We start from the raw sequence: 17,161 nt of genomic DNA, 5'->3' as shown, positions 1-17,161 counted from the left end.
CGCACCCCGTGTCCGGCTCCCGTGCGGGCGTTTGAGGGGGGAGCTAGTGATGCCACGGGAGATCTTTACCCCGGAGGAGGTGGGCCAGCTCATTTTTTATGTTCAGCGCCGCCTCCCCAGGACCATCATGGGAGGCGGCAAGATCAGTGCCGGGTACGGGGCCCGGGAGCGCCGGAAGCGGTGGGAGAAGGTGTGCCAGGCCATTTACCACCACTCTCGGGTCTGGCGCACCTACAACCAGGCCACCCACCGCTGGACGGATGTCCTGACCCGTGAGCGAGATCTGCTCGACCTCCTTGGCCTTGAGATCCCCGGGCTTGGTGAGTAGTAGTAGCTATGTCTTTACTACTATGTTTTCTCCTGCTGTGTTATTATATTGCAAATTTTTGTTTTTTTTACAAGAGCAATAATGCTGCTCATTACATTGTAGGTACATTTTATTTCAAAATCTTCTGTGCATTTCAGGTACACTGCTCTCCTTCTCAGTAGTGTTGCTACTATGCTTATTTGTTTTAGATTTTGTGTTCATTTCATTGGCCTGTGAAATTATGTATGAGTGTAGTTGAAAGAACTGCGCAATGCTACACACTAAGGTTCAGATTTTTAATTACCGGCGCATCCCTGCAAAGTTGCAGGGATGCGCCAGTAATTGTGCGTCACGCCACCATCACCCATGGTGCGCCGTATTACAATGCGGCGCGCCATGGGCCCAAAACGTCACCAAAGCGTTACGCATCTGTGCCGTAAAGGTGGCGCATTGCTGGAGTTGCGTCGCAACGATGGTGCAGCTCCATCAATTCTCTGGGGTGCCCTATCTCCCCAATGCTGCGTCAAGCCGTACGTCTGCTTCAAGCAGGCGCAGGGTTTGAGTCACGCATCATTGTCCTCAAAGTGACTGATTGAAATCTTGTAGATTTCCCTCAGCCACTTTTAGGATGCGTTCCTGCGCAGGAACGCCCTCCCTTGCGCCGGAACACCCCTATTGGCGCAGGGCTTTACAACGTGATGCATCTCCCAGATGCGTCACGTTGTTAATATACGCCGCACCATTGCGCCTCTTATGTGCTGTCGCTGCGTCACAAAAGTCACGCAACAATGGAGCAAAAGAGCCGCAAGGGCCTTATAAATCAGCCCCTACAGACTCAAGTCCAGTCCTTCCTTTGTACACATGGCGATAAGAAGAAATAGTGGTGGTGGATTAATAGTTTGAGTATTTTAATGACTGGTGAATGTAGTAGGAAACTTTAGTGTTGTCGCTGATCTTCAATCACAATGGACTTTGGCTGTCACTTTGCGTGCTGCGGACTGCTGCCTGCCAATCCTAGGCAAACCTTTTTAGTACTTTGTTTAGTGAGTTACATAGGGTAGTTTCCAATTCGACGGTCCGCAAATCAAGCAATACTAAAGTAATGACGTAGTCGACCACATGAGATTGGTCAATAATATATCCCGTGGAGTCGTTCCCTATTTGCTATTTCGCAAAAATATTTTGTTACTTTGTTAGTTCTTTTTTAAATGTTTGATTTGGTTGAGAAATAAATATCATCCATGTTTTCTGTTTTTCTTTCTTTCATGTTGTACATCAGCTTCCCCCAGGGGCAAGAGGAGGACACAGGAGGAGGAGGAGGAGGGTGCTGTTGTCGATGCAGGCCAGGACCGGGCAGTCGAGGGCTCCTTTGCTGGCCCCAGTAAGTTTTAATTTTAATATAGAGTACTTATTTTTTCCTAGCGTTCCTCATTCGATTTTTTCTAAATCGTCTTTGATCTTCTTGTAGACAGGATCTAAATTCTTATCCCTATGACTCCGTGTGGTATTACTAGATTATTCTTATTAGTCTGTCTGTGTAGCTAACTAAGATTGCACATTTGGCATTTCCATTGGACTCCCATTCTAGTCAGCAATAGCTCTATGCACTGAGTGTAGTCCTCTGGGATTGTCCATATTGTCTTTTCAAGTATTCTAAATGTTTATGCTTTGACCATTGCCAACAATAAAAAGGTGAATGACCACCACCAAGAAATAATAAGATACTACTTTACTTTTGGTTTGGATAGGACAATCCATTCTACTACTGTTGCAGGGACAAATCTGCACAAACAGAACTATGGACACTAAATAATGCATCGCTTAGCTTATCAATTATAATAGGTGCTGTAACTGTTAGACTTTCCACATACCTCAGTGATAACAGACTTTGTAGTTGAACCCCGGCCCCAATCTCCTTACTGACTAGATAGTGTGGCAGAGTCATTTAGCTCCCAAAGTCACCGATGGCAGAGGCACGGACTCATGCTTGCAAAAATTCGAAAACCTTTAGCTCATCCACTCTAGTCTGGATGACCAAAAACCACAGACTCTATTTAAGTTTAAAAGCTTTATTAAAAGTAAACACATTTATTAAATTCAAGTTTGTCATAAAAGTGAACGTGTAACTGAAAATGGAAAAGTGCTTAGTGCTGACGATTAATTGGACACATTTCTTGTGGTCGAGCCGAGCTCTCACCTGGTTTGAACTTGATCCTGCTCGTGTTCTTAGAAGTCAAGGTTCTGTCTGTTAGGAGAAAAAGTGGTGCGTGTTAAAAAGTAAAAAGCAAACATTCATCAGTTGTGCCAAAAAGTGCAGCAAGACAACAGCCTTCCCTGGAAAAAGGGACCTTTTTACTCTAGAGTAGACAGTCAAAAATTATTAAATTGTACACTTTTTTCACATTTCTTTCTTCCTCCTAGACCAAATATTATATAGTAGTGAGTGGTGTATTCTAACATTATTAAATGTACTTTGTAGGTGGAAAATCTGGAGACGGGGCCAGCGCGGAGGTGGTGGCATTGGACGAGGAGGACAACTCTGGGGAGGAGGCGGTGCAAGTGCCGGAAAAGGACATGCCTGTGAGGGTTCACACGGTGGTGGCGGGCAGAGGTAAGCTATACATTCCTTAGTCATTGAGATTGAAGACTGCAGAGTGTGCTTTCTGCACGGGTGTATTATAAAAAAAGCAGGTAGTAGCCTCCTCTAAATGTACTTCGACTTAGCTGTGAAGTTTTTGGCGAGAAGAATCCCAATCAGATCTGAGGTGAACTTGATGGATGGGATGAACGAAAAGCGAAAGAAGGGTGTAAGTAAGTGTGGAAGCACGAGAAATGTAATGATGACTGGCAAAGAAGAATGATATGTGTTTGCTTGGTCCCCGAGGTGGCTGGGAAGGTAAGAAAATGGTATGGTGCATGGCTGGGTGAATGATGAAGCAAGGATGGGTGGAAGGAGAACAGCCTGGGTGGGTGAGACAGAAACTGTATGTGTGCAATATACTTTGAATGGATGGATGCCTGGATCATTCATGGTACTATCTGACTCTTAGATAGCATATGTGAATCTAGAGAGAGTAGACGGTCACTGGATGAACTAAGTGTTACTTTGAAGAGCATGTAACACCGCACCCGCACGTCCGTTCCAGTGTAGGAAAGGCAAGGAAAAGAAGTTGTAACGTTGTCCAAAGACTACCATGAATAGTAGCAGTAGTTTGTATTGCAACTGCAAGCACAGCATATATCCAGTTATTACGGTGGGCACTCCCTACCTCCCTTAATAACTTTAGTTTAGTAGTAGTACGTCATTCATGTGTGGGGGTATCACTGTTCACTCAATAATAAGCAAAGCACCTAAAGTCATCCCATATGTCATCAAATACATCCCATGTGAAGTGATAGATAATCAGATAATTTAGCTTCTTCATTTTCCTTTTCTAATACTCATTTGCACTGTAGGGTGAAAGCTAAATTAATTAAGCAGTAGCCCTTTTAACAGAGTATTCTCAGTGCCACCCGTAATAGAAAAGTAAGAGCTTCACCACCTGCATGTACTGGACCGGTACAGTAACGCAAGTCTGTCTCACTCACCATGGTGTGCGTCTGTTTTTCTCGGGTGCAAGTTCACTGCGCTGGCATTATGCCGGCTTGCATAAGATAACGTACCAATTGTCCTAAACAAGAGAGAAGAAGAAGAATAAGAGTGGTGTACTGTCATAGTCGACTGTAATAGAAGTCCATAGTGCTCGTAGAATTTGTTCCTTAAACTCCCACTAATGTTAGAGCAAGGATGAAGAAGTCGGAGGTTACATAGATACTGTCCTCAATAGTTATGCACTGTGCTTTCAATTTGCTACTTGTACTGTGACAACTTTCTGCTCAATCATTTTGTGTTAATCTTAAGGAGCATTGGTTACAGACTATGTCTTTCTTTTTTCATGTAGTTGCTCCTTCCAAATCCAAGACACCATCAAGGAGGAAGGAGCAGGCTCGAATGGCCCGGCAACGGAGGCTGGATGCCACTGTTGCTGAATATCGGCGGCTGGTGGCCCTGGAGGAGGAGGAGACGCAGTCTGGAACAACAACAACGTCCACTGGGACAGCTGCCTCCTCCTCCGTGCGGGCTGCCAGCCAGCGCAGTGCTCCAGCGGTACGGAGCCGGGCTACCAAAGCCAAACGCCACCGCCCAGCAGCAAAGAAAGCAGCTGCCCCTCACAGGAATTGCAAGGCACACCGGCGCCGCTTATCCCTCAGACTGTCCTACCTGGAGCAGGAGGTCCATAATTATAAGAACGTGGTGGAGGGCCTCCGCTTCGAACTTGCCACCCTCCGCAAGGAGCATGATGCCCTGGCTGCTAATTCCAACAGCACCCTGCCATAGTGTCCCTTGCCCCTTTTTTAGAGACTTTTGGGGGGTGGGAATTGGGAGTTGTGATTTTTGGGGACTTTTGAAGGACAATCGTTGGGGTTAGGGAGGGTCTTGCGGGAGATTCTTTTGTTAGGGCTATAAAAATATACTTTTTGAAACTTTATCTGACCATACCTGTTTTTTACTGCTTTTGAGTCTGGTGGGTGGGGGTTTAACATAACAGTAAGTTTGTTTTCCTGAATAGTCCTAGGACTTTAGTAGTACTACCGTCAATCAAATCTCTCGTCTCTCCTAATACTCCATTATACTACCTCCAACCAAACGCCTATCTTACCTGTAATTTCTGTTTGCAAGTAGGGCTAGGCCCAGGGCTGGCTCCACGGGAAACAGCAAATAAGGTTGGCAATCCTGGGCGGATAAAATTTCCTCATAGCGGTGGTACTAGTGGTGTGACACAGTGGCAGTTGCTTGCCTATGAAAAAAAGAAAATGAAATCTGGTTTGTGCTCCTGAGCAATACAAAGGTACAATACAGAATATAGCAGGTGACAGAAGTACACTAGAACAGTGCCACGTTGTAGCCTAACAAATGTTAAAGTATAACTAATTCGGTTGAAGTTCTTTGACATTAGCCATGGGTCTTTGTCAAGCAGAGTAAGAATATATCATCGGATTTCTTCACCAGCCTGTTGCTATCACCTTATCCTCCCCAGCAAGTGTGTGGATTTATTGCTGTAATTTAGTCACACATCAATCAAAACCACACAGCCCGGGGGAAGAGGGTTAGGGTTTGAAAAATGGATGGGTACGGGGGTTTTTGGGAAAGGTTTTGGGAGACAAGAAAAAGTAGCACAGCATGGACGAACAATTGTGAACATAAACAAATCTTTGGGTACAAACCTATCCATCAATCTTTGAAAGTGCATACACTACTGTAACTGCATGCATGTCAGTTAAAAGTAATTAGTACTTTCGACAACTGTGGAAGAAAGAATGCGACAGTACAGGGCGTGGGTGGAAATATTGATAACTATATTCAACATAAGGTCTCTGTAGCCAGATACCTGAGAGCCTTGCTGGTCACTATAAATCCATTCACAACAACACTCAATGGGGTTGGTCTGGAAGGTGTCAGGTTTACTCCCCGTGATCCAGTCGATGCAAATATGGTTCCACTTCCAAATGTCACCAACACCCAGAAGTGTAAACACAGGGTGTTCGAGGCATTAGGCGGGGGAGAAAAATAACAAACTAAAATAAAAAATGTGGGATGGGTAAAGGTAGGGTCAGCAGGGAAAGGATACCTGTAACAGAAGACAAGACAGGCATCAGTGAAGTGCTGTCCTAACATACAAGGGTACTCTCATATAGTCTCACTAAATAGTCTGCAAGTCTCCCGCCTACTCATGGGAAATGTAGTTTCATAGTACGGTAGGCGCTTAGGGGCTGCGTAACCTGACAGAAGGTATAGTAGATAGAAAAGGAGAAATTGCTTTTTTTCTAGGTGTCCCCTCACTCACCAGGGTTGCCCCTTGGTGACATGCTTCATCATTGGGGCCATCCCAGTCCTCTACGGCCTGGGGCGTGCTGCGACTTGCGAATTACGTAGGAGCACTTACAAATGACTATGTGTGATGCAGATGTGATAGTGGAGTGGACTAAGTGATGTGTTAAGGGATCAATGTAGAAGCAGAGAGAGAGCCAAGAAATGCAGTCACAGTCAGAGAAAAAGGCAAGGGATACTGTATCTATGTGGTTGTAGTGGTCCTGTTGGAAGTGGTAAGTAAGTTGCCCGCAGAAAAAAAATCCTCCTATTAGCGGCACTCCTCCATTGCAGCCGACGCTTCGTCCATCGATGTTGGTCACCAGAAGACACCCTGTCCACTGCCTGCCTGATGCTGAATTGTGGCTCGCTACTGTGAAGCCTGACTCCATCCTTTTTTCCCCATTGCAGAGACTGAAACCCGGCCTGTAATTATTCAACGAAAAACAGGAAGTGATATAATATTACAACACCACTGATAAATAAATATAAGGCATGTAGGCTGTGGAGTGCAAAAAGTCACAATTTGTTTTTCCTAGTAGACAGTACAATGTTTTTGAAAGTGCGTACTCTGAGTCACCTTTTGAAGGATGTATGGGCAAATTAATGTATCGGATCTTGCCCCTCAAGCTAGGTGTACTGTAAACTGTGTTTTAGAACAAAATTAGATCTTCCTAGCAGTGCTTCCACCCAGACCCTTACTAAAGCCAGTCGCAAAAATGTAGAAGACCCCCAATCAAATCTCAAAAAACGAGGCCTAGCAGAAAACTGGTGACAAAACTTACTTTGAAAGTAAAAGTAGGCCGAAGTACCCTAATTACCCATTACCCACCGTGGATTGCATTGTAACCACTTGCAAGCAACCAAGCAAAAGTAGCCATAGCCAGCATCGCTCCAAGACTCGAAATCCCCCCCACTCAAACACATGCAATAGAAATACTGCTAACCCTAACGAACCCTAAGTTAAGAATAGTGGCAAAGGCTTTCTTTAACTATGCCAAATCCCCCCTTTCCCACCATGGATTTTCTTCAAATGACTTGCAACCAAAATTACACATTCTCACGAGTGCTCTAAGACCCCAGAACTCAGTTTGAAAAATCTAGAACACCCCGAAACACATGCAATCCTGCTGCTAGGGCTAACCCTAACGAACCCTAAGTTACAAAAAGTGCCAAAACTAAAGGCTTTTCCGCGCGGATTTTGTCCCAACCACTTCTACCCGGTATTAGACCTTCCCAGGAATGCCCCAAGACCCGGCAACCCACCCGCCAAGAAGCGTAACACCCCCAAACAGGCCAAAAGCAAAATCTCATACTTGCAATATTTCTGGGCCTTCGGTCCAAACGCGCTGCGTAGCTAGGCCATAAGTCGGGGTTGGCACGACGGATTTCCTGAAAAGCAAATGCAATCAAGATTAGAGTGTCCCAGCAGTGCTCCCAGACCACGAAACTCACCCGCAAACAGACGGAACCCCCCCTAAGAGCACCTCAAAGGCAAGCAAGTCATCAAAAACACAAAAAAAATTCCGCCTGGGATTTGGTCCAAAACACTTTTATCCGGTATTAGAGCTTCCCAGCAATGGCCCCAGAGCCGTCAACCCAGGAGAAAACGAGTAGAAGACCCCCAAACAGCCAAAGAGCAAAAGTACAAAAATGGGGACTTAGTCACTTTTTCACAAATTTCCCAAATCACTCCGCGCGCGCTCTGCAGCTAGGCCCTAAGTCCCCTCAGCCACCATGGATTTGCTTCAAACCTCTTGCAAAGTAAAGTATATATAGCCAGCAGTGCTCCCACACCACGAAACTCACCCGCAAACACCAGGAAGCCCCCCAAACAGGCCCCCGAAAACGCTACATAGAGCAAAATGTCAGAAATAGCCCAAAAAAAAATCGGCCTGGATTTAGTCCCAACCACTTCTACCCGGTATTAGACCTTCCCAGGAATGCCCCAAGACCCGGCAACCCACCCGCCAAGAAGCATAACACCCCCAAACAGGCCAAAAGCAAAATCTCATACTTGCAATATTTCTGGGCCTTCGGTCCAAACGCGCTGCGTAGCTGGGCCATAAGTCGGGGTTGGCACGACGGATTTCCTGAAAAGCAAATGCAATCAAGATTAGAGTGTCCCAGCAGTGCTCCCAGACCACGAAACTCACCCGCAAACACCAGGAAGCCCCCCAAACAGGCCCCCGAAAACGCTACATAGAGCAAAATGTCAGAAATAGCCCAAAAAAAAATCGGCCTGGATTTAGTCCCAACCACTTCTACCCGGTATTAGACCTTCCCAGGAATGCCCCAAGACCCGGCAACCCACCCGCCAAGAAGTATAACACCCCCAAACAGGCCAAAAGCAAACTCTCATACTTGCAATATTTCTGGGCCTTCGGTCCAAACGCGCTGCGTAGCTGGGCCATAAGTCGGGGTTGGCACGACGGATTTCCTGAAAAGCAAATGCAATCAAGATTAGAGTGTCCCAGCAGTGCTCTCAGACCATGAAACTCACCCACAAACAGACGGAACCCCCCCTAAGAGCACCTCAAAGGCAAGCAAGTCATCAAAAACACAAAAAAATTTCCGCCTCGGATTTGGCACAAACCACTTTTAGTGCTTCCCAGCAATGGCCCCAGACCCGTCAACTCACCTGCAAAGAGGTAGAACAACACCCCCACAAGTGCTGAGTCTTTCTTCATTGGGCGTAAACCAGCCCTCTGCTTTGATGGAAATAGGAGTCTGGAGGAGGAGGATAGAGGAGCATGTTCTTCTGAACTTGTGAACCTGAGGAATGCAGACTGCGGCACCTTCAAATAAATTAGCAAACAAGTGAAGACAGTTCTGCTGATGGGCTTGTCTTTGTGATTATCTGATTAAAGTTTGAATTATATTAACTGTGCACAACAAAGAAAGACAGACACACAGGAATAAAAGTGAATAAGGATGAAAAAGAAAGTTATTGATTCGTTGTCTCATTTTCAGGGCTCGAAGTCGGAATCACGGTCCAGGAATAAGAATAAGGCTTCGTCATCATACTCTGCGAATTCAGCCCGGGTGAGGTCAGTGCCACCTGACAGAGTAGAAATTCCCTCATCTATGGTGCTGGCCACCTCCTCTTCATCCGGCACGCTCTCTCGTACTCTTATATCTGGTGGTATGAGGTGCTGATTCATCTTGATCATTGTTAACCTCTCCACATTTTTGGGCGAGAGGCGGCTCCGTTTGGGAGTTACAATCCCACCAGCCGCACTGAAAACCCGTTCAGAAGACACACTTGCGAGTGGGCAAGACAAGTAGTTTAAAGCCAGGTTGGTGAGCTGTGGCCACAATTCTTTTTTCCCATGCCAATACGCCAATGGGTCAGAATTAACATAGACCTCTGTGGAGTCATTCAGATAGTCCTTCACCATCGACTCAAGGTCCTCCTCCAAGGTTCCTCCACTTTGCGTAGCTCTTGCTGTGCCTCTGGCCTTTTGAGAACCAAACCCACGCAGAGCTAGCCAATCCTCTTCAGCCTCCAATGTTTCTGCTGCCTTTCGTGCAGATGATGCGGTTGCCGGTGTCTTTAACGGCTGAGAGGTCACTTGTGCCACAGCCACAGGTGCAGAAGTGGATTGTTTTGACTGGGGATGGCCTGCTGATGTACTGCCATTTCCTTCAATTTCCAGCCGTTCTGTTTCAAACTTCTTGGCTGACAAGGCTAGCCAACGTTTGTACTTTGTAACATCTTCATCAGCAAAAGGAAAGAATGCTCTGCCTGCCAGCGCCTTTTTGTAGCGTGGATCCAGAATAGTAGCACAAATGTAATGCTGTTCTGAGTGGATCTTTTGAAGACGTTCATCACCTTGTAGGAGCTCTAATAATGTCTCAGCCAGAAGCAAAGAGTCTTTCTTTTTGTCATCTTTTCGAAACACAGAACACACCTCCTTCAGTTGGTCCTCCAGCATGTACAACAATGGGATAGCTTTTCCCAAATTAGAGTCCTCCTTGCTGACTGCACGTGTGAAGACCTCAAAAGGACGAAGCATGCGTGTTAGGCTTTCAACTATGTTCCATTGCGGCCCACCCATCCTCAGCTCCTCTATACCCTCTTTCAAGAAAAATTGATCGAGTTGCGTATACTGCTCATACAGACGCTCAAGCATGTAGAAGGTTGAGTTCCAACGTGTTACCACCTCCTGGATGAGTGCTTTCACTGGCATTTGACTTTGATATAGCATGCTCCTCAGCTGCTTGCGGGCCTTAAAAGAATGCCTGAAATGCTTGCAAATTTTTCGGCAGTTGTCCAATACACTGTACGCTGCACTGCGTTTATTACCCAAGAATTTTTGGACAACCAGGTTTATACAGTGCGCCAAACACGGCACTCTGAAATAGTAACCGTCCCTCATGGCCTTAACTATATTGGAGCCATTGTCTGTGGAAACATAACCAACCTTGCGTTTTAGTGGGGACAGACAGTTAAGGACCTTTGTGTTAAAGACATCCAAAATGTTTTCTGCTGTGTGACGTTTCTCCAAACCAAACATGGCTAGTGTTGCATGTTTCCGAGCACCTTTAAAAACAATGTTAGTGTCAACACCTGAGTTTAGCTTTGCTTTAGCCCCTGAAAAAGAGACCCAGTGTGCAGTGATGCACATGTAATCAGCGCCTGCGCCACTGGTCCACATGTCTGTTGTCAGATGTATAGTGTGAACAGCACTCTTCTCCAAAGCTGCCCCAATCAACTTCAGAACATCTTCATGTAGTGCTGGAACCGCAACTCGGGCAAAATAGAACCGGCTAGGAACCTTCCATTTAGGGCAGAGCACTGTCACTAATTCTAGAAAACCAACCCCTTCTACAAAAGAAAAAGGGAGAAGGTCCAGAGCTAGCATTTTAGCCAGCTTAGTGTTATACAGACGGGTCATTGGGTGGTTGCGTTCATATTGCGCTTCTGTAAACAACATCTTTTTAATGTTGCCCTGGACCAATGATTTACGGGATGATGATGATCTCTTCGACCCAGTTACGCTCGCTGATGTACTTTTCCGCATTGATGTCTCACTCTCTCCCACACTCTTAGTGTGGCTCCCATGGGGTGTGCTGCTGACATGGGAACTGGGTGTAAGTGAAGTGTTTGAATCGTCTTCTTCTACCTCCTCGTCATCAGCAGATGACAAATCAACGTTTTCATTACGTGCAATTCCGGCTTTCTTGACCGCCTCTAGGTGCGGAAACCATTCGACAGGGTGCCTTCTCTCAAGATGACCTCTCTGGCCTCCGGTACCATAGTTAGAACCAAGCTTACCACGACTATATCGAAGCTTACAAAGGCTACAAATGGCTACGTTTTCCTTTTTTGGGCAAACACTAAAGAAGTCCCAAACTGGAGACTTGAAATGTCTTCGGGGGCCGGAGGAGGCGGCGATACTGGTGGTGGTGGTCCTGCTGCTAATGACAGATGAAGTGGAGGATGTGGATTGCCGAACTTCAGTACGTTTTGCACTTTCACCACCACGAATTGAGGTCGAGGACGAGGTGGGTACCTTCTTGCGAGGAAGAAATATGGAAGCGGTAGGTTTTGGTGTACTACTTAACTCCAAATCTAATGATTCCATTTCCATTGCCTCCTCGCCGACATCATCATCACGCTCAGCAGCTTCTCGGGATAGGGTCAAAATGTCTCTTTGCTGCATGCCCGGTGGGGCTGCAGTGACCTTTGTGATGACTGCCTCGTCGTCATCGTGAGAGGCTTCATCACCAGCAGTATCTGTCACTTCTTGTTGAGCCTCATCACACTCCATAGGTTTGAGTTTTTGGACGACCTTCCTTTTACGCTTAGGTACCGGTGGCAGATCATGGTGTGCCTCTGCCTCACTGTCAGACCGCAGTTGTCGTGGTTCCCAAGACAGATCACTTGCACCAGAACGAGGTGGGCTTGAAGAAGATGTAGACACCCCCCTTGATCTTTTCCTTGCTAGGGATGTGGAAGACAATGAATGATCATCAGGAGGAGTGGCTTCCAATGATACCTCAGCTTCATTGTCGATTTCCAAATGTGCCCCTACTTCGGGAGGAACAACTATTGTGGGCACTTGTGAACGTCCATGCACCTTTGCTTGCGCATCTCCTTTTGCTGCCTCTCCTTCCACATGTACTTGGGCGTGTACTTGCACATGGTGTTGTTGTTGCGGCTGTGGTTGTTCAACACTTGTCAGATGAGTTACAACAACCTGTGTTGATTCAGGGACATTGCTGCTACTTTCTTGCGATGAGCCAACATCACTGGTCGATGGTGATTGGAGAAGTACACTGACTGCCTCTGAAGCACTCAAGGGCTTTGACTTAAGTTGGCGTGGTGGTGGAGGCACTGAACCCAATGGAGCAGGGGTGCTGCTCTCAGGTTGGTCCCCAGCAGATCCTGCTGCTGCAGGCGTACTTTTTTTTTTGCTCCCAAAAAAAGTGGTGGGTGGCACACCAGCCTCCTTGGTAACTTGCTTCTTCTGCTCCTTACTAGCAACTTTCTTGCTAGAGGAGCTACGGAGAAGTTTCTTTGGGGCCATCTTCTTCAGAGCAGGTCAGACAGCAGGCCGCAGTTGCACGAATTGTAGAGTTGTCTGAGGCCAGACGTGACGTCGCGTGACGTTATGCTGCACACACACACCGCTGCAGGACTTCTTCCTGGCACTGGTGGTTCTCTTGAGTCTTGTGCACCTAAAAAAAATGGAAGACAGAGGAACATCAGTTCAGTTATAGAGCACAAAAAATCGAAAAACACTGCAAAATCAGCACAATCCCAATCCATCCATGCCCTCCATAATGTTTAAATTCAAGACAACCCACAGAAAGACTAGGCCCATGCAAGACTCACTACCCCTGGGCATAAATAAAGGTTGAAAAGTAGGCAAAATGGTTGGAGGCCTAACAACAAAGCCTGCATTCAAAATGGCCACTTGCCTGCCAGCACATGGCCAGTGCCTGTAGCTGCACTCAAAATGGCCACCAGCCACATGGCATGTCCCTCCCCATGAACACCCCCAAAAATCGAAAAACACTGCAAAATCAGCACAATCCCATTCCATCCATGATGTTTAAATTCAAGACAGCCCACAGAAAGACTAGGCCCCATGCACCACTCACTACCCCTGGTCAAGGCCCCAACAACAGGTCAAAAATCGAAAAACACAAAATTTTACAAAAAAAAAAAATCGAAAAACACAGAAAAATCAGCACAATCCCAATTCATCTATGGCCTCCATGATGTTTAAATTCAAGACAACCCACAGAAATACTAGGCCCATGCAAGACTCACTACCCCTGGCATAAATAAAGGTTGAAAAGTAGGGAAAATGGTTGGAGGCCTAACAACAAAGCCTGCATTCAAAATGGCCACTTGCCTGCCAGCACATGGCAAGTGCCTGTAGCTGCACTCAAAATGGCCACCAGCCACATGGCATGTCCCTCCCCATGAACACCCCCAAAAATCGAAAAACACTGCAAAATCAGCACAATCCCATTCCATCCATGATGTTTAAATTCAAGACAGCCCACAGAAAGACTAGGCCCCATGCACCACTCACTACCCCTGGTCAAGGCCCCAACAACAGGTCAAAAATCGAAAAACACAAAATTTTACAAAAAAAAAAAATCGAAAAACACAGAAAAATCAGCACAATCCCAATTCATCTATGGCCTCCATGATGTTTAAATTCAAGACAACCCACAGAAATACTAGGCCCATGCAAGACTCACTACCCCTGGCATAAATAAAGGTTGAAAAGTAGGGAAAATGGTTGGAGGCCTAACAACAAAGCCTGCATTCAAAATGGCCACTTGCCTGCCAGCACATGGCAAGTGCCTGTAGCTGCACTCAAAATGGCCACCAGCCACATGGCATGTCCCTCCCCATGAACACCCCCAAAAATCGAAAAACACTGCAAAATCAGCACAATCCCATTCCATCCATGATGTTTAAATTCAAGACAGCCCACAGAAAGACTAGGCCCCATGCACCACTCACTACCCCTGGTCAAGGCCCCAACAACAGGTCAAAAATCGAAAAACACAAAATTTTACAAAAAAAAAAAATCGAAAAACACAGAAAAATCAGCACAATCCCAATTCATCTATGGCCTCCATGATGTTTAAATTCAAGACAACCCACAGAAATACTAGGCCCATGCAAGACTCACTACCCCTGGCATAAATAAAGGTTGAAAAGTAGGGAAAATGGTTGGAGGCCTAACAACAAAGCCTGCATTCAAAATGGCCACTTGCCTGCCAGCACATGGCAAGTGCCTGTAGCTGCACTCAAAATGGCCACCAGCCACATGGCATGTCCCTCCCCATGAACACCCCCAAAAATCGAAAAACACTGCAAAATCAGCACAATCCCATTCCATCCATGATGTTTAAATTCAAGACAGCCCACAGAAAGACTAGGCCCCATGCACCACTCACTACCCCTGGTCAAGGCCCCAACAACAGGTCAAAAATCGAAAAACACAAAATTTTACAAAAAAAAAAAATCGAAAAACACAGAAAAATCAGCACAATCCCAATTCATCTATGGCCTCCATGATGTTTAAATTCAAGACAACCCACAGAAATACTAGGCCCATGCAAGACTCACTACCCCTGGCATAAATAAAGGTTGAAAAGTAGGGAAAATGGTTGGAGGCCTAACAACAAAGCCTGCATTCAAAATGGCCACTTGCCTGCCAGCACATGGCAAGTGCCTGTAGCTGCACTCAAAATGGCCACCAGCCACATGGCATGTCCCTCCCCATGAACACCCCCAAAAATCGAAAAACACTGCAAAATCAGCACAATCCCATTCCATCCATGATGTTTAAATTCAAGACAGCCCACAGAAAGACTAGGCCCCATGCACCACTCACTACCCCTGGTCAAGGCCCCAACAACAGGTCAAAAATCGAAAAACACAAAATTTTACAAAAAAAAAAAATCGAAAAACACAGAAAAATCAGCACAATCCCAATTCATCTATGGCCTCCATGATGTTTAAATTCAAGACAACCCACAGAAATACTAGGCCCATGCAAGACTCACTACCCCTGGCATAAATAAAGGTTGAAAAGTAGGGAAAATGGTTGGAGGCCTAACAACAAAGCCTGCATTCAAAATGGCCACTTGCCTGCCAGCACATGGCAAGTGCCTGTAGCTGCACTCAAAATGGCCACCAGCCACATGGCATGTCCCTCCCCATGAACACCCCCAAAAATCGAAAAACACTGCAAAATCAGCACAATCCCATTCCATCCATGATGTTTAAATTCAAGACAGCCCACAGAAAGACTAGGCCCCATGCACCACTCACTACCCCTGGTCAAGGCCCCAACAACAGGTCAAAAATCGAAAAACACAAAATTTTACAAAAAAAAAAATCGAAAAACACAGAAAAATCAGCACAATCCCAATTCATCTATGGCCTCCATGATGTTTAAATTCAAGACAACCCACAGAAAGAATCAGTCCACCCACCACTGAGTACCCCTGGGAAAAGGCCCCAAAACAGCCCAAAAATCGAAAATCCCAAAATTTTAGTTGCAGCAACTGTAATGCCCCAAACAAACTTACTTGTAAAATTTCTAATCCAACAGTGATCCAAAGAAAGTCAAAAAGGCCTCAAATCCAAAGATCCAGCAGCATCCACAAAAGGTAATCCTTCCAGGTCCACATCCGAATGAAAAGTGACCAGGAGATGGACAAAGCACTGGGAGGAGCCTGCTGAACAGGAACAGGAAGTTGAAGACTATGGGGCACTTCCTTCCTCCCACCCCCCTGCCCCCCTCCCCAAAATGGACTCCTCGCTAAAAAAGTGCAGGCAAATGTCAAACTAAGGAGTTATTCACATAAAAATCATCATTTCTAGAAGGTTTATGCTGCTTGCTGGTGGATTTCTTGTGCAGAATTGCAAATTTATATTTTCGCGCGCCGCATCTCAAATCTCGCAATTTGCGAAGTACCGCGAGACGTGATCTCGCCGTACTCGCGTTGACAAACTCTCGCTGGCAAGCCGCGATGACGTAATCGCGCTCGCCAATTCCCGCGGGATCACACAGCAAGATCCAAAATGGCGCAGCACTCGCAAACTATCGAAAAAAACAACTCGGCAAACGATGATAAACGCCGCGCGCCGCAAAAATTGTATCACCAACGCCGCGCGCCGCCAAAAAAATCCGCTGCGTGCGAATTTGCGGATTTTGCGGGAAATCCGCAAATCTCGCGGATTGCGGATTTCCCGAAAATCCGCAAAATCCGCGAGCGGAACGGATTTTCCGCCCACGCTTAGGACCAACTTCTCATATCTACGTAGTCCTTTCGCAAGGTGGGGTCCACAGTCAGTAACCAATACATCTCTGTGAACCACATTCAATGGTTCACCTCTAGGTATAAAGGCTCATGCCACAGTTATAGTGCGCGGCTTGGTCCGTGCCGCAGCGCTTTAGTGAAGTGCAGATGGCTGTTTGAAGACCCTGATCTCATCCTTTTACTGAGCAAATAGCAACCAGGCCTGCATTTCAAAGGAGAGAAGGGTAAAGATCTCCCTGCGGGTGAGTGCAATGAGTGACTGCACCTGACTGCTGGGGAACCGGGTCTGACCCTTTTTTTCCCCATTCCAATTGACTGTGTGCCTCCTCTATCTGGTGCACAGTCACTGCACGTCCTGATGGCCTCTTTAGGGCTGCAGCAATGTAATGCAACACAGGCGCAAAGGCAACAGATTCCCTCTTTTGTGTAGGGCCACATCCCCATGCAAACGAGCAAGTGCCCCTCAACTCCTTCGCAACATCCCGAATTCCGCCGCGGGGGTGGGTGGGTGGGGTGGGGGGGTATGTAGCGCTGCGCTTCGGTGCTCATGAAGGCTCCACGTCGCCATGATTCACGGGCGACGTGTGCTCATGACGCCCTGGTTCCGTCATTACCCTCCAGCTCTTTAATTCACCTGC

At 46.5% G+C, this 17,161-nt stretch overlaps 1 protein-coding gene across 1 annotated transcript in view; it reads right to left on the bottom strand.

The window, feature by feature from the left end:
* LOC147701531 (ferritin heavy chain B-like) overlaps positions 1-17,161 on the bottom strand; it is a 177,036-nt gene that overhangs the window by 104,953 nt on the left and 54,922 nt on the right. The window lies entirely within an intron of this gene.

The sequence above is a fragment of the Lissotriton vulgaris genome, chromosome 7, assembly GCF_964263255.1.
Source record: "Lissotriton vulgaris chromosome 7, aLisVul1.2, whole genome shotgun sequence".
Classification (NCBI taxonomy): Eukaryota; Metazoa; Chordata; class Amphibia; order Caudata; family Salamandridae; genus Lissotriton; species Lissotriton vulgaris.
Note: the sequence above shows the minus strand (reverse complement) of the source record. Positions and strands in the feature narration are given on the sequence as shown.